The following is an 18,580-nucleotide window of genomic DNA, read 5'->3' as shown; positions in this document are numbered from 1 at the left end:
ATCACTCCTGCAACTGATTCTCATGAACACCGAGCATTCTCTGTCAAATACAAGCTTAGAAATGAAGAGGTAGTTTCAATAAATTGGAATTTTTATAGGAAAAAGCAGTACAATATTTTTCATTTGCCACACTGACATGTCCAAAGAAGAAAACTTTACTAATACAGATAAATGAGATAGTAAAATGAGGATTTGTGCCCAGCTATAGCTACTCCTGTCTCGAGAGACAGACGACAGCTGGGCTGGTGGTGAGTGGCCTACAACATTTGCTCGTAGTTGAGATGAGTTTGCTCCTCGATCCCAAACCTTTCCTCAGGGATTCATGGGAAAGCCATGAAATGGTGAAATTCAAGTGAGGAATGGAGTACAAAGCTACCTGGTATCTGTAGCTATATGAACATGCAGGTGGCAAACACAGAAGAGTACACAGATGAAGCATTGTCTGGACATTTGGGTGAAGTTTTAATAAGATGTAATAATGTCCTTTGTATCAGGGATGTTGAAGAAGAGGAAGAAGATGGGGAAATGAGAGAAGAACATCTTTTGTGAGGAATTTTTAAATATATATTTCCAGACAATAAGAATGTTTTTTTTTTATTCCTGAAAAAGAAGAGAAGGGGGTGGGTGGGAAGGAGGAGGAGGAAAAATAAAAAGGAGAAGAATGTAGCAAAAGGAAGAGATTGAAAGGCTTCTAATTGGTTGATCTTGTTCCACTGATACCACTAAACATCTGTCTTCAGTTCCCTGATTTCACAACATGGAGTTTCTTGGACACTCCCATGGAACATCTAGATATTCTGTGTAGTGAACAGCCCTTCACACTTTGCATACCACTCACACCTTCCCAGCCCCTGGCAGGATGGTATTCACTGGTCTGTGACTTTGTTGAAGTTAAAGACCTCAACAAAATGACCTTTTCCCAAGGCAAGCACAGCTTGCAGACCACAAACTCTCTTTGGTATTCATCATTCTGAGAATCACCTGCCCAGAGTTTCTCTCCCCAGAAGGGAAGAGAGAGACCTTGTGCTTGGTCAGGTGGATCAAGTGCGTGCAGAGTGTCTGCCTAGAAAGTAAGCAACATCTATAATTTGGCCATGAATCTCCCTACTGTTTCCAGTTTTCAAACCAATTATTTTTCTGATTTATGGATTCAACAAAAGTTATAGGTATTGGATATACATCCTTGAACCAATCAAACAAATTTAACTCTCTCATTCTAGAGAAGGCAGTTAAGTAATAAACTAAAAAATGAATGAAACAACTACAGAAGTCCAATCCGCTTCCTGTATCCTGGTTTCAAAGAAAACCATGAAAATGAAGGTTCTTTATGAAAATTGAAGCCACGCCTTGGGCCACACCACTATTACAATCCCTAGCCACTAGATACATACACACCCTATCCCAGAGAGACACTGAAGTTAGACCTGCGAAAGATGTTGGAGTTGCAGATGCATTTGGGGCTTGAAAGTTAATACAAAATTAAGGCTGGTAAGAGTCTCTGACCTTTAGATAAGACTCAGTCCTCTTGGATGTGTAGGATCCCACCTGGTTTCCAGAGATTCCTGAAAAGCAGTGTTTGCTTATACCCATAGTAGCATATTCCAGGTGTGATGCCTGTTAGCGACACCATGCTTGTCATTGGGTCTAAACCAAACTTAATTTACCTTGTACTATTCTCAGGTTAGCAGCGCACAATTATTTAAAAATTCCTCCCTGCTTAGTTTCATGTTTCTATTCCTATTATGGGAAATATAAGATTTTGGAAAATGAATATTACTTGGAGAAACCATGTGTTAGTTGTCAGCTTATCATCCCTTGGAGAGATCCTGGCTGAAAGTGAATCTAAGATGGAGGAAAACAAAGTGTGAATGTGGAAAGAGGAACAGATATCTGATCACAAAGGTATTATTTTTATGATTGTTACTGCTGTTGCTGTGTCACTGTGGATACATGGGTAGAAGTTCAATTTGAAATGGCATCTGAGAGTTCTGTGTTCCAAGTGCTGCCCACTGCTGGTGCACATCTGAGCCACCTGTAGAGTTTAGGACAGAACATATATTAAGGGCTTTCCCTGGGATCTTCACACTTGATCTTAGCCAAAAGGCCGAGAAGTGATTCCCTGGGATCTTCAGATTAGTAAGTCTGAAGTAAGGTCCGGGAATCTTGAATTCAAAGAAATTCTCCAGGTGATTCTAAAGTAAAGCTAGTGCCAAGAACCACTGATCTTGGCTGATTTTATCCTCCAATAGAGAAGTACATCCGTGGTTCCTGTGGAAGCACTGGTGCCCCAGAGTTCCCAAGCCCATTCATTTTGTTAGTGGGCAAGTCCACATACAAATTACATGCAATCATTATAATGCCAAACTTGGTCCTTTTGTACTTCCCCACTTTGATACTAACTTGTGCCCAGAAACAACCCAAGACCAGTTTTCTCCCTCCTTTTCTGTTAGCCATTTGTGCGTGTGCGTGTGTGTGTGTGTGTGTGTGTGTGTGTGTGTGTAGCTAGAGGGAAGGAAGAGAGGGAGCTCCTCAGCAGTTTCCTTGTTCTTCATATGGCAGTTTCTGGACTCTTCTGTGCTTCACCCAGAAGGATAAAGAGTGTTTTAAATATGATTCCCTAGAAGCTATGTTTGTTGGATTGCGACTATAAGATAAGTTACTCAGGTCATATTCCTAGTGACATACGCACCTCGGAATGGTCTATCCTCTCTAATTCTTTCTTCCCTCCAGCTTCCTGAACCACCCTGATCCTCCTTGAAGAGCAGCATCAATATTTACATGTTCTCTGAAGACACACTTCTGATTAGATTCATCATGCCATGGGAAGGGCTGTACATGTCCTGCAGCAGAACAGTATTCAGTGGATGTGTAAAAGGTCAGGCAAGTGGAAGGGAAGCACGAAAATGTCACACTTAAATGAAGGATACATTATGTTCATCAGAGGTATTTATACTTGAAGGAAAATAAAACTATGGTTGCATGTGAATACAGAACCTTAGTGTAACCTAATCAATGTATTTACACTGTAAAGCCAGAATCCAATAACACATTATAAAATATCTACACATTGTGGAGGGGCAGAGTTATCAAACCAGGTCTATAAATTCTCACCGACAGACACATACTGAGCTTTTACCTGGTAACTGTATTAAAACAGTAAAGCTTATTAAGCATTGCTTTTTAACTAAGTAACAACACTCCAAAGATATACTGTGAGAAGACAAAGATGTGAGTGAGTAGAAGAGTGGCATTATGGAAACAAATGCATAGATTGATTGAAAGCGAACTTAGACTGGATTTTACCTCAAACAGCAGGATGGTCCTGTGGACTTTAGCCAAATATCTTTAAAGGAAAAGTGAAACCTCCCCCTGGTGTGTATACATGTGTGAGAACATGCACATGTGTGCATATACACAATAATTTTAGGTTAAGAATGAAGTATTTCTGGGCACATGGCTGTTAATCAAAATATGTAAAAAATTTAAAACCCCAAATTCCTGTTAAGGCCTTTTGCAGAAAAGAGAAGAAAGATGTCTGAGGAGGCAAGACAGGGCTGCTATACATTTGCCATAGATTGAATGGCGTGTCCCCACAAAATTTATGTTGAAATCTAATTTCTGGTGGGATGATATTTGTAGGTGGAGCCTTTCGGAAGTGCTGAGGTCATGAGGTTGGGGCCCTGATGAATGGGATTAGTATCCTTATGAGAAAGACCCTCAGAACGAACTCTCCGCTTCCACCTGGTGAGGACACACCAGGAAAATGGCAGTCTATGAACCAGGAAATGGGCTCTCAGCAGACACAGAACCTCCCAGCACCCTGATCTTGGACTTCCTAGCCTCCAGAAGAGTGAAAAATAAATTTCTGTTGTTTACAAGCCACCCACTCTAAGGAATCCTATTATAGCATCCAAAATGGACTAAAATAACCTTCTTGGTTTTAAAATACAGCTCCTTAGCTAGAACCCTCAGGTAAGGTAAAAAGCCATGGGTGGATGGTTAGCATTGGCTACTTATAGAACAATGTAAGTCTACAGTGGTGGTTCAACATGAGACAATACGATCATGGAATAGCTAAATACAATCTGTTACATTTTTCCAAAAGCAGCAAAAAATGGGAGCATCTGTCACACTGTCTGTTATTAATACATGATGTACATCGAGGCGTGTAGGTACATACGAAGGAACAGGGACGTGTCAACATAAGGCAGAGAAACAGATGGTATGCTCCTTTAAACATGTTTTCTTGTCAACTTTGGTAGAACAAATGCTCCTGCTATGCTTTAATTCGTAAAGTATATATTTATTTTTAAAGTGAGAATGTCTACCACATAAAGAAAAAAATTTAATAGTTCAATGTTTCTTAAAAATGATTTATCTCTTGTGCAGTACTTTCTGAGCCAAGTAACCAATTTTATTTAAAAATTGAAAAATGACAGAGCATTATTTTTAGAGCAATTTTTCTAATCAGGCCCTGTAACCTCTAAAGGACTCAGGCCTATGATGACATGCACAGAAAGCAACAAAATTGTCAACATCTATATTTATTTCTTGACGAGAGCTATCTAATCAGAGATTAGATGATGCCTTTGTGACCACAGTTCTCAAATGGATGTGATTATTCTATCTTACTACTTTTAGAAATATGATTTATAGCTCCCTTCTGCTTATTTTTCACTGAGTATGTCTATTATGTTTCCTTTTAAAGGTTGTATTAAAAAAAAGAAAACATTTGACTTAATGTAAAAGCAGAAAAAGAAATTGGCAACCTGGCAGAAACAATTTGAGGTAAAAAATCTATTCAGGGAACATGAATTTTAGATATATGACTGCTGTTTCTCCCAGGCCTGGATATGCTTTCTTTGGCTCTAGGGCCTGTGGCCTCCATCTTAGTGAGGTCCGGAGAGAGGCCTGGCTATAGTGATCTAAAGCTTGGAGCAGGGGGAGTGGCCTCCTGGGCTTTGGTAATATTCCCTGGTGCCTTCTGATGTCCCATGTCTATCATGATAGCTGGACCTGAGAATGATTCAGCACTTGGCAGGCTCCTCCCCCGGGGGGGTCTGTTTAGTTTTGTATCCACTTCTCAACATGTAAGGGGAAACTTCTCTCTGATCCATTTAAACACTTGCTCAAAAACATCCATTGATGTGTCATTGCTGCCAAGGGTCCTCTCCAGTTCCCATGCTATTTTCCTCTCTGTCCTTATCACCTATGGCTCCTGAAGAGTGCTATGCATTTTACTGAATGAAAATCTGTCACATTTTCTCTTCCTAACATCATGTCTTCTCCCACGTGGTCCCCTCTGCCAGGAATGAACCACCCATCACAGCCAAGATCCCAGCTGGTCTCCCATTCCAGCTTAGCCACCACCTTCTCTACAAACCGCCCCCCCCACCCCGATTCTTTCAAACAGAAAACACCTCTCAACAATCAGATGAAAGGCTTCTTATTACCATCTTCAATGGGCAGTTACCATCTTGATGGCTCTCTCATGTCTCCCATGACTGAGCACAGGTCTGGCACAGAGAAAGTGCTCCAGAGTAGTTGGCCCAATTCATGGTTCAGTAAGGCTCTTGTTCCTAGTTTGGGGAAGTTGAGAGTGGTGAGTTCTAGCCCCGAGGGTGCTAAGAGGCAAGGACAGCTCTTGGGTGAGCTCACTGTCCATACCATAACACACTCACCTCTGGGAGGAACCACAGTGTCAGCAGCCACAAAACCTTAATATCATCACAAACACGTTCCTGTTACATTCTTACAAGAGGCCTATCTTCCCTGAAGTCAGCTGTTCTCTGCACCTGGGCAATGGGCATGGTCTCCTGGCCCTCCTGCTCCGGCTCTGCTAGTATGGTGGAGGGCCAGCACAGCTTAAAGCAAACGCAGCAGCAACAGCAGCAGCAGCCAACTTCCCTGACTGGGACCCTTCCAAACAAGAAACAGAGTTCATTTTTGGCCAATCAGTGGGTCAGCACACAGTTCTGCTGTTTCATCCTTCAGGACGATCTCCTGAATCTATATCCCTCCAGCTCATGTTTTGATCTGGGGTGCCACTGTTCCTCCTTGTCAGACCCACCCCACTACACAACCCTTTGTCAAAATTATAGTCTCTGGCAATTGAAACTCTTCAATCGCTTTCTAAGCAGCAATTTTCCTCTGAGCTGTGAAAAAAACATGAAGATACACTTGTCAGAAAAGGAAAAAGACAACCAATTGAAATTTACTTACAAAGGAAATAATGCATTTTTTACTTTTTTTATATTCACCTCCCTCATTAATAGTCATATAATTATATGACTATTATGTGAATTCATATAATTCATATAATAGTCCTATCATAATTTAAAAAGCAAGGAACTACCACACACCTGATATTTTCTCAGCACTTGGGATATGCACTGGAGAGCATGAAGAGACAGCTATCCCTGTACGCTTGGCAAGGCACTGGGGAGACGGACGATAAGCAATAAACTTAGTAAATGAGTTTATTATAACATTTGCTATGGACAAAAGAACACAGCAAGAATTCAAGGCCTTGGAGTTCTGCGAGAGAGTGTGCAGGCGCTGGAGGCTCAGATCTCATTTGATCAGACTTGGTGGAGGGGAAGAGTAAGCCCAGTGGGAAGTAGGGAGGAGTGCTCAGAGTCAGGCAGAGGGAATGGAGAATCCTCAGGCAGGAGTGCTTGGGGACGGCAGCAGAAGTCCAGGGGGCTGGAGCACAGTGAGAGGAAAGGAGCAGGAGGTTTGTGCCGGAGAATGGCTAAATGGCCTTCTAGGCTGTTGTCAAGTCTTCAGATTTCTTTTCTTTTCTTTCTTTCTTTCTTTTTTTTTTTTTTTTTTTTTTTTTCAGTCAAAGGAGAAAACATTTTCCTTTACTGCTTTACTGTAAGAGAAGAGAGGGAATGTTTTGAGGTGCCCTGCCCTGACTGCAGACATGACAGCGGTCTTCACCCACTTGACACACAGTCATGTAGAACAGTCAGTCCCAGGAACACAGCACTCGAGCCAAACACACTAGTATTCTGGAGCAGCGGCTCCAGGCAGACCCCAGAAGGAAGAACAAACATCAGTGGAGGTGAGGAGAGGTTTGAGATTCAACAGAGACATTAAGCACTACTGTGGGTAAGAAGGGTTTCCTATCAGAGAGAGCTGCTCAACAGGAGGCATTACCCAGAACAAGGCACAACCACAAAACGGCTACTTAGTGCTTAGGAGGAAACGAGGAGGAGATTGCAAAGAGCACCACTGTGAAGAAGACCGTTTATGGCCTCCTATATCTATATGCCGAAAGCTCTGTCTAGGAAACTTAAAAAAAAAACAAAACAAAACTGGAAAGAAAACCAATTCATGACTGCCCCTCTAGGCACCTCAGAAAGGTACTTGGAGAGAAGTCATGGCTATACCGTATCGTGGTGGAGACAAAGATATTGGCAAGGGGGAAGGCATAGTCTGTAAATCAGGAAGTTATGGCTGTTTATAGAATTTCATGAAGCCGGCCTGGGGCTGATGTGGAGGAAGGTCATGTGACTGGAGAGCAAAGGACGGGAAAACACACGAAAGCTAACATGACTGGTTTTAGCAGCTAAAAACACTTCCTTGTAATGCAGCATATTATGCTTGATAAACTTACCAGAACTTCGAAGAGAAGGGTGAGGCACTTATTTTTCCATGTTGCCTGGAAACTGTCATCTTATCCATACTCGATTGGGTGGATTTTTAAAAGAAAAAAAAAAATAGGTGCTCCAAAGCCACTCACGATCTTTCCTCCCTGCAACAAACAACACAGGGCGCTGGGCTGTGTCTCTCATAGCACTGTGGGCAAAACTGCGAAGGGGTGATGTGTGTCCGTGATTCAGAATCCTTCTATCCCTCTACTTCCCACTTCCTCTGCACACCCTCGACCTCTTATCATTTCACTTGGTGTCCCAGCGAGCTTCCTCCTCAATGCGCGCCTGCTTCTTTCTACCCCATCCCAGGGAGAACCCAGGGAGGTCAACACCACCAAAAGGGGCTAAGAGGTCAAGGGAAATTTAGACTGAAAGGTGGCCATTGTATTCAAGGACAAGGAGGCCATTTGTGACCTGGGCAAGAGAAGTGTTCTTGCGGGGCTGATGAACGAATGAGAGAGAAGGAACTGAAGCCAGTCTGTTCAAGACATCAGACTGTGGAGGGCGCCTGGGTGGCTCAGTGGGTTAAGCCGCTGCCTTCGGCTCAGGTCATGATCTCAGGGTCCTGGGATTGAGGCCCAAATCAGGCTCTCTGCTCAGCAGGGAGCCTGCTTTCTCCTCTATGCCTGCCTCTACCTCTCTGCATACTTGTAATCTCTCTCTCTCTGTTTCAAACAAATAAAAATTAAAAAAAAAAAAAAAAAAGACATCTGACTATGGAAAGAGGGGGCTGGAGTGAGGCGGTTCAGTTTTAAGGCAGGAGAGCCTCAAGCATTTTAAAATGTTAAACATTAATGGAAAGGAGCCAGTTGCAAGGAACAGGTTGATGATACCGTGAAGGAGGTAAAAAACAATAGCACAAGGCCCTGAACTAGGATGTGATTTTAATGTGAGACGGTACTTGATTCTGGCCTGGCCTTTGACCTGTTGCTTTGATCTGAGATCCAGCAAAAGAGTGCAGGGAAATGTTTCTGGCTGGCCCTGCACATTGAAGAAGCTTCAATTTCATCATTCAATAGGATTCTGAGCACTGGAGCCATTAAACAAATCTAAGAAATGACAGGTCATCTACATCTAAAGTTACATGATCCAGAAAAGACTCCCTGTACTCTCATACATGCATAACATTTTCTTAATGTCCTCTGAGGTCTGCGACTAATATTATGATAAACCCTTCTAACCATTTCTGAAAGCCATTTCCACATTAACATTATCCAATTGATTTTCATTATCCAGGGAGCTTTTTTTTTCTTTCTAAAGATCTATTGCATCTGCTCTGCCTTTAATTGTTTTAACAACAAGCATCATCTCCAAGCAAGACATTTGCAGAGGCATAAATGAGTTTGACCTAATCTTCCAACTCCATGTGATATAAACCTATGTGGCAGCATTGTGGCTGCATGGGGACGCACAGACACAGAGCCAGTCTGCCCACAGTACAGTAGAGAGATGCCATTCTGGGTTGTGAGTAACCAGTGGCCAGTACGTTGCTGCACACAATGAAGGGAAGTAGAATACTCTCAGCCACCGAGTAAAGATTCTGTCTCATGTAAACCTGAACAACTGACTAGGCAGAAGCTGAGAATTTTCTGCAAGTGAGTCAAGAATTTGATTATGAAGAAGAGAGTAGGAGCATTCACAACACCTATATAGATAAACAACAGCAGAACTTGACAACATTAAAAGAGATTCCCAGACCCAATCAGGAAGACCAAAAGAGGCGCAGGTCCCTAGTGACAGCGGGCCAAGTGTTCTCAATAATTATGGACACCACATTAGACCTGTATATGCGACCCCGCTAGACAGTGAGTGTAGTGGTTGATGCTAACACTACAGTATGTCCTATATGGTTCTCATTGCCCTGTAGATCCAGCATTCCCAATCCCTTCTTTTAAGAACTTGCTTCATCCATTGTTAGTAATAACAACAATGGTTGGATTGACCATACTCCAGCTTGTTTCAGGCAAGATTCTGTCACTTATATTGAATCTGACTTATTTCTCTCTCTCTCTCTCTCTCTTTTTTTTTCATTTTAAAGATTATTTATTTGTGTGAGAGAGAGCACAAGTGAGGATAGGGGCAAAGGGAGAGGATGAAGCAGACTTCCTGCTGAGCAGGGAGCCTAAATTGGAACTCAATCCCAGGACCCTGGGATCATGACTGGAGCTGAAGCTTGCCTCTCCCAGTTGCTTAATTGATCAAGTCACCCCAGCATCACATAGACTCTTATTTCTTCCTTTCTTTTCTTTCTTTCTTTTTTTTTTTTTAAAGATTTATTTATTTATTTGACAGACAGAGATCACAAGTAGGCAGAGAGGCAGACAGAGAGAGAGAAGGAAGCAGGCTCCCTGCTGAGCAGAGAGCCCGATGCAGGGCTTGATCCCAGGACCCTGGGACCATGACCTGAGCTGAAGGCAGAGGCCTAACCCACTGAGCCACCCAGGTGCCCCCATAGACTCATTTCTAAGAGTGCTGCATATTACAATAGACTTTGATTTCCATTTTTCAAGAGAAGACAGGCTACTAGCATTCAGTGAAGCATTTAGAATTCTTTGCAGAACACCATGCTTTTATACCAACAAATAATCTCAAATTTGGGTCATATTGCTTTATGGATTCAAACATGGCATAGACTAGTAAAGAAGGAAATTGTACTGTATTAAAAGTGGACTGCTCCTTAGTGGGTATCTCAGAATAGGTTTACTCTAATCCTAGACTGATCCTTACTTAATGAAAGAATATTTTCTAATTTTCTTAAAGCATTCTGCCGGTCTGTTACATAAAATGTTCCCAACTATTGGGCTTAGGAAAGTACTTACGCAAATCTTGTGAGTATAAACGGTTGCTTTGGTTTGTCCGTAGGTGAAGGTTGTTGATAATTCTATGGAAATGTAGTCTATCTACAGTCACTTCTGTTAGAGAATCTGAAGCTAGCATGGTTTTGTATGAAGCATGTCAAGCCAGACACAGTGAATTCTCTTAGAAATGACCAGACCTGGAATCTGCTAGAAGCAGTGGGAGGCATCCCAGAGCAGGCTGCATGGGCCACTCAGAAAAGCCTGTTACCAGCCTGCTAGAGGCAGTCTTTCTGCCTCTCTTGGCATCAACCAGGGCTTGCTCTGAAAAGATTTGGCTTCTGTTTTCAACATATGGGGGAAGATGTCCAAAAGAATGGAAAACAAATTGTCCTCATTAGGGTTTTTCCAGAAGCTGACCCTGAGACAAGGTTTCAAGTGCAAGTAGGTTATTTGGAGGCTGCCCCTAGGAAACCCTGGCAGGAAAGTGGGGAGGTGCGATGGAGAAGAAGGAAGCCAGTAGAGGGCAGGCGGAACCGCAGCTCAGCCCTGCCAGGATCTTAGGGGACAGTGTAGAGCACACCTGTCCTTCCACCTTGGGAGGAGGTGGCAAGGCAGCTGAGATGCGTACCCATCAACTCCCCATCTGTCATTGCTTGAAGGCTGCTTCCTCGAACATGAACAAGGCAGCTGAGATGCGGACCCATCAACTCCCCATCTGTCATTGCTTGAAGGCTGCTTCCTCGAACATGAATTCATCAGCTCTTCTGGTTTCCTGGTGCACAGGCTCTACAGCAAGGAAAAGAAAGTGCTCAGGCAGAGAAAGTGCTCAGGCAGAGAGTGGCAGAAATCAGCAGTCCAGCAGCCTTTGCTGTACACAGCTGGTGAGGGGCAGGGGGGCTGGGTATAGACAAAGACTAGATCTGCACGATGGGTCACCATGTCTTAGTCCATTCAAACAGCTGTACTAAAGTTACCATAAACTGGGTGGCTTAGAAACAACAAACATTTGTTTCTCACAGTCCTGAAGGCTGGAGGTCCAAGATCATGGAGCTGACATGGAGGGGTTCTGGTGAAGGGGCTCCTCCCAGTTCCATACTGCCAACTCTCACTGTGTCCTCACAGAGTGGAAGAGGCTAGGGAGCTCTGTGGGTTCTCTTTTATTAAGGCACCAATACTCTTCACGGGGGTGGAGCCCTCTTGGTCACAGCTCCTCATACCATCACACTGGGTCTTAGGATTTCAACGTGAATTTGGGGGAACAGAACACTCAGACCCTAGTTGGCCCCGGGGATACTGCCTCAACTGGAACAGTCTAAGGAGATGGTGCTCCTTCTCCGGCTCCTCCTTCACCGCCCCTCGCCCCCTCCCACAGCTGTTGGTGACTCTCCTTGCACAACAAAAAGAAGGAAAAAAGAATCTTTAAACACAGAGAATTTGATTAGACAGAAGAGAGGTAAATAAGCAACTATTGAATACTGAGTACATGCAAAACACTGCGTGGAGGGTATGAAAATGAGTAAGACAATATTTTTCTTCTCATAAGGAGTTTGCCATTAACAGGTGAGACAAACACTAAACATAAAAACTCCTCAAGGTACCCAAGAGGTAAGAGACACCACAAATCCTCTAACTGTGGGAAGTAGTGTTGAATGTGAAGAAATCATCAGTGCTTTCTAAAGATTGCAGAGGAAAATGAGAGCATGAGAGAGCAAACAGCTGTCTTTTGGGATAGATTGGGAGATGGGGGGAGGTCAGCGGGAACTTTACAGAGAAAATGAGATTTTAATTTGCTCTGAAATCACAGTGAGATTTAGATGAGGGCGAGGGCATCCCCAGCGGATGAGCACCACAGATAGACACAAGAAACTGTTAACTTTCTCAGAGGATTCAATGCGGACAGAGACATACAACGAAATCAATGCAACAGCAGAGTCTCAGCCTCTAGAAAGCTTTCGGTATTGTATCGACATGCTTTGGTCTTGTTGACATGTGGGGTTGGATTTGGATCACAAGTGCTGGCTGGCTGGGACAGGATGAGACATAAGGATGGACAGTCAAAATACACACTCAAAAATAAAAGGACAAAGTCTAAAGAAACTCACTAGCTCACATCTGGTAGAAGGGTAAGGACCTCCTAACCACTGCACAGGTTGGGCAGAGGATGGTCATTAGGGAGGCCTGGCAGCAGGTACTAGAGACCCTGCTCTGAGGACCAAGGCTCAAGGAGGAAGCCCAGCCCCCAGCACTACAGCTCCAGAGGCCTGAAAGTGTCAGAAGCAGCTTGAACCACAAACCCACAACTTCACATCTGCCTCTTGCTTCCTGCAGCCCCTGTTTGAGGGCTGAGCCAAGTGAATCAAAATAAAACTATGACAATTCAACAACAAAACTGATCACTTACTAAACAAGGCACAAAAGGTTTGAAGACTTACTTCACAAAAAAAGAAATGTGGATGACGCATAAGCACATGAAATATGTCCACCATCATTAACAAGAAAGAAATGTACAATTAAACCAATGATGAGATACCACTATACATTCACTTATATGGCTAAAATTATTTTAAATGGACAGTGCCATGTGCTGACAAGGATGTAAAGGAAACAGAACTCTCTTACATTGCCACTAGGAATGCAAAATGGCGCAGCCACTTCAGAAGCCAATTAACAAGTCATTATAAAATTAGCATTTACTTCCTATCTGACCCAGCAACTCCACTCCTAAGTCTTACCCAAAAAATAACGAAAGGTCTATGTCCACAAAAAGATCTGTGTAGCATCTGTAGTCATAATCTTCCCAGACTGGAAAGAACCAGCATGTTCATCAGTTGTGAATGGATGAGCAAGTATGGAACAACCATACAATGGAATAGCACTGGGCCGCGGGGAGGAATGAAAGGCTGCCGAGTGTAACAGCATGAACGAATCGTAAAGCCCTGTGTTCGGTAAAAAGAAGTCAGGTACAAAACGTTGCACGTTGCGTGATTCTATTGATATGACACTCCAAAAAAGGGCAAAATTATAAAAACAGAAAACAGATCAGAGCATGCCAGGCACTGGGACTAGGCAGCGAGTTGACTACAGAGGGACAGACAGAAGGGCCCTTTACGGAATGAGGGAAATAGTCTATCTCTTGATGATTGTGACAGTTACTCACCAGCATAGATTTCTCAAAATTTATCATTCTTTGCATCAAAAAGGGGTGAATGTTACTATGCATAAATTATACTGCAATAAACTTTCATTAAAATAAAAATGAGGATGGAAGTTGTGGGGTAGATAGCCAGACAGTGGCAAGTCTGGGCCGGTGTGAACAAAGTTGCTGAGCTAATCCTTTCTTTCTTTCTTTCAATCTTTCTTTCTTTCTTTCTTTCTTTCTTTTTTTAAAAAGATTTTATTTATTTATTTGACAGAGACAGATCACAAGTAGGCAGAGAGGCAGGCAGAGAGAGAGAGAGGAGGAAGCAGGCCCCCCGCAGAGCAAAGATCCTGATGCGGGGCTCGATCCCAGGACCCCAAGATCATGACCTGAGCTGAAGGCAGAGGTTTGACTCACTGAGCCATCCAAGTGACCTGAGCTAATTCTTTCTTACGTTTCCAAATAATCTCCCACTTCACCAGAGATGCAACAAGTGCTTCAACTGCTCGGGAGACCCTTGAGGCTATGAGGGTCCATGACAACTCTGATGGACAAACTGAGGGAGCCCAGGGAAGGGGCAGGTGAAGCTCTGCCAACCTGGGTTCTAGCCCCAGCACTGCCCACAATAGTGCTGGTCCTTTTACCCATGATCCTCCATGTCCTCACAGCAGTGTGCTCGTCTCTGACCAGGTGACATTAGAGGAGGTTCTCTCAAGGTGATTCCAGGTTGGCTATAGGCAAACTAAGGATCAGCTTGTTTAGTTTCTTTGCAGTGATTTCCACCTACTCAAGGCTGGTCATGTCATAGACCAAAAAAAAAAAAAAAAAACCCCGGGGAAACTAAAAATGAATGTAAATGGTCATTGACTCTTCTGGTCAAGAGTAGAGAAGGTCATTCTTAGGGTCACAGGTATTCTCAGGTCACGATCAGGCCAGAAAACAGTCAGAAATTTCTGCCTGAATGAATGTGTCAATTAATTCCATCCTGCCTCTGACCTGGACTTGAATCAAGGGAGGAAAATATAATATTCTGTGACAGTGACTGCCAACAGAGGAATGTCAAGAGGAGAAAGGAGCCCATGTAAACAGCAATACAATTTTATCAGAAAAAGAAGGCAATTTGGGAGAATGTAGTAGAACTCGAAAAGGGTGACTGGGTGTAAACACTATATGGCCCTGGGCATTGCATTTCTTATCAGCACCTGAGTCCTATCACCCTGTAACAAACATGGAATGTAACTTTAATCTGCTAATGAATACCTGTTTTTCATGTTAGATGCTGCATATTATCCATTTAACGTAAATTCAATTTTGCTGGCTATATTTGCAGGTGGCAAGCTATTGAGATGCAAAGAGGCTTTTCCAATATATAAGCCTATACAATTGCTTTCTTTTGCTACTTGAACTAATGGAAACCTATTTTGCTTTCTGTGGGATTTGGAGTTTGTTTTGCTTGATCTCTTTTTCTTTCTGTCTTTCATGAAGGTGACAGAGCCAAGACATTTAAAACGATGCACAGAGAAGATCCAAGATCACCCATCTAGCAGTAGCCCTGCCCAGTTCATTGTTTACATATTTGACAATTATCCCCCTTTATAGATTAGAAGGGGAAAGTGCATCCTTCTCCGCAAGGGATTCTGTGAAATTTCTATTAGCAAAAGATTTGCATTGTCATAGGAGATGAGCAAAGGTGTTCTTGCCACAGAGGAAGGAAAAGACATAACTTCTCACATTATAACAGAGGCTTACTTTAGAAAGATAGGAGGAACAGAAGGAGGGAGAGAAGAAAGGAAGGACCCAAAAGAAAAAAATTTGAGAGCGATAAGGCCAAACATAGGACGTACATCCACAAGCAAATTTTTTGTAAGATTACTGCTTTGGGGAGTAGCAATCTTCTTTTATAGTCTTCTGTTTGAGTACAAATCCTTAAGCATCTCCCTCTAAATGTGTGTGCATATGCGTGTGTGTGTTGATAAAAAAAAAAAAAAAAAAAAAAGCAATCTCCCATTCTCTGACCTCCTCACGCAACAGATGGAAAACCATATACACTAAGCCATACCATGGAGCTCATTCCTGCAGAGGTACTGACTGCATCGTTGGGGCCCAAAATAATATTTGAAGTTAAAAGGCTTAAAAGGTAGCCACAGTTGAGAAGGATGGCCGCTGAAGAAGTTGTGATAGTTAATAATTCGTCACAAGTAGCCAAACAAGAAGAATATGTTGTTGGCTTCCATTTTTCTCTTTTCATAGTGACAGTCAATAGAGTGACTCACAGGATCACGAGTAACTTCAAAGAAGGAAGCAGGTATTTGAATTTGCAGCTCCAAGCACCTGAGACTGCAAAAAAATGCTCCAAGAAAACAGAACAGTGCTGTGTGCTCTGGAAAGGAAGTCATCTGATGTGGAGGGCACTGAGGGTGCTAAACTTTACGGAAATTTTGTAACTCATGTAAAAGATACCTAGAATAGACTTGTCTCATGTAACCATTTCTTTGGGTTTTTAAAAAAATCACTTTATTTTTGTTTCCATTTAAACTTAGTTGAGAGGCCAACACCTTCCCTGAAGGGAAAAAACAAACAAACAAACAAACAAAACAGGACAGCGCATGGGTTTCCTTGTCACCCTTAAGTCATAATAATCCTCCAGTTATTTTATATTTCAGTACGGTCTTTATTCAGCACTTACAAGCCCGGTCCCCTATAATTATCAAAATCTGAACTTGGTTTAAAATTGAGGTATCTCTACACACCAATCTGGGGCCTGTTCCAAGTTTAGGAAGCAGTAGGAGGTCATGGTTGGCTTTCCTCTTCCTTCAAACAGTTCTTGTCTCCATCTCCCAGCACAAGGTGAGGACACCTGTGTCTTACCGCTGAGTGCCATCCTCATAGAAAGATTTCTTCAAATCCCACCTCTGACAAAATGCTTCAAATTCTCAACTTTTTGTACTGTCAGAAGGTGCAGGGGCTTTAAGGATCATCTGAACTCTTACCATCCTTATGCTTTGAATTTTTTTTTATATAAATCCATAAGGAAAAGACAACGAGCATATCTGAGGGAATGACAGCTGGCTAAATTTACATCATTTCTGCTTCTTTAATGCAGCCTGATTTCTTTTTAAATTTTAGACCTTATTTCTTGAAAGTGTTGGCTGGTCTTAGGTCTTTATTATCAACTAAAATTATAAAATTTTCATATCTATTCAGAAAGCTAATGATTTTTCTTAATTATTCTTTTAAGATGTTATTTATTTATTTGACAGACAGAGATTACAGGTAGAGAGAGGCAGGCAGAGAGAGAGGAAGGGAAGCAGGCTCCCCGCTGAGCAGAGAGCTTGATGTGGGGCTCCATCCCAGGACGCTGGGATCACGACCTGAGCCAAAGACAGAGGCTTTAACCCACTGAGCCACCCAGGTGCCCCCAAGCTAATGATTTTTTTAATGTTTATATATTACCTCAGTTTAACAAATGATTGACATTGGCAAGTGAAATATTAAGGAAACTTTAATTCATGATGATGTGAAGTTTCTTTCCATGTACAGATAATAGTTCTGTGTTTGATTTTTAACTTTGATAGCCATACTTCATCAAACTACTAAATCTGTAATAATTACAAGTCTTATGGCTAGCTATACTGTTCTTGTTTTTAAGCAAATTGAATGAGAGATAACCCATTGATATTTCTGTGAGACAGTGAATTGTTTTTAGTCTGTTAGAAATCACTCATCAGTGAGTGAAGACAAAATGGCTCATGTTTATATCAGGAAAAAGTTAACAAAACAGCTCAAAATAATTGGCAATTTATTGTTGCTAATGTATAACTAATAGACTCCTTTATGTAGAAACAAATCACAGGGTTAGGAGCAAGAGAATTTATTTCTGTTATTTTGTGGCCTGGATATGAAGCAGTGGATGAGGCCCAGGATTTGGAATCAGGATGTTGAGCTTTGAACCCTCACTCTACTATTTGCCTATGTGACCTTGGATGAGTTAATTCATCTCTATACTTCCTCAGTTTCTGTATCTGTAAATTGAACATAATAGCAGTAGTACTATAGTCAGGGTTCAACCAGAGAAACACAATCAGTAGGATATATATTTGTTATATGGAATTGGCTCACATATTTATGGGTACTGGCTAAACCATTCCAAAAACCTGTCCAGATGATCCAGGACAATTTCCTTTATTTAAAGTCAACTGATCACACAATTTAATTAAATCTACAAAATATCTTCCTAGCAACACCTTGATTAGCCTATGGTTGTATAACTGGTATCAGGTTGATATATCACAAGGACCTAAATCACAAGTGTTTGTAAGGATAAAGTGTAACCTGAGCCAAAGGCAGACACTTAACCAACGCAGCCACCTAGTCATCCCTAAATTAAGAACTTCAAAAAAAGAAAAAAAGAAAAAAAAAGGTAAACAAACTAGAGTGAAGTTAGGATAGAGGTTGTGGCATTGGAGGAAGAATATAAACATCAGAAAGTTCCTAAACTCCACTGGAAACCTTATAGTGACTAGACTATTCCAGATGTTACTGAGCGGATCAGCCTGGGTCCATGGTAAATCACTTGAACAGTGCCTGACACATAGTAAATATTCAGGTGTTAAGGATCATAAATATTACTTACCAGCTGTATGATTTTGAGCAAATCACGTAATTATTTGGTCCTTGATTTTTTTCATATGTAAATGAAAGCACTGGAGTAGAAAATGCTTCTTTTATCTCCTGAAGTCTATGATTTGGGGCTACATTAAGGGAAAGGGGACTAAGCAAGCTGACATTTGAAGATATAGTATATGTATGTATATTTATATATACATACATATATATATATATATACACACACACACATACATACGTACATACATACCATGGAGTATTACTCAGCCATAAAAAAGAATGAAATCTTGCCATTTGCAATGACGTGTATGGAGCAAGAGTATCACACTGAGTGAAATAACTCAGTCGGAGAAAGA

At 41.9% G+C, this 18,580-nt stretch overlaps 1 pseudogene; it reads left to right on the top strand.

Annotated features, from left to right (window-relative positions):
* Nucleotides 1–281: 281 nt before the first annotated feature.
* LOC131831188 (small nuclear ribonucleoprotein F-like) lies at nucleotides 282–549 on the top strand (annotated as a pseudogene).
* Nucleotides 550–18,580: the final 18,031 nt, after the last annotated feature.

This window comes from Mustela lutreola, chromosome 5 (assembly GCF_030435805.1).
Source record: "Mustela lutreola isolate mMusLut2 chromosome 5, mMusLut2.pri, whole genome shotgun sequence".
NCBI lineage: Eukaryota > Metazoa > Chordata > Mammalia > Carnivora > Mustelidae > Mustela > Mustela lutreola.
The sequence above is the reverse complement of the archived record's forward strand: the minus strand, read 5'-3'. Positions and strand labels throughout refer to the sequence as shown.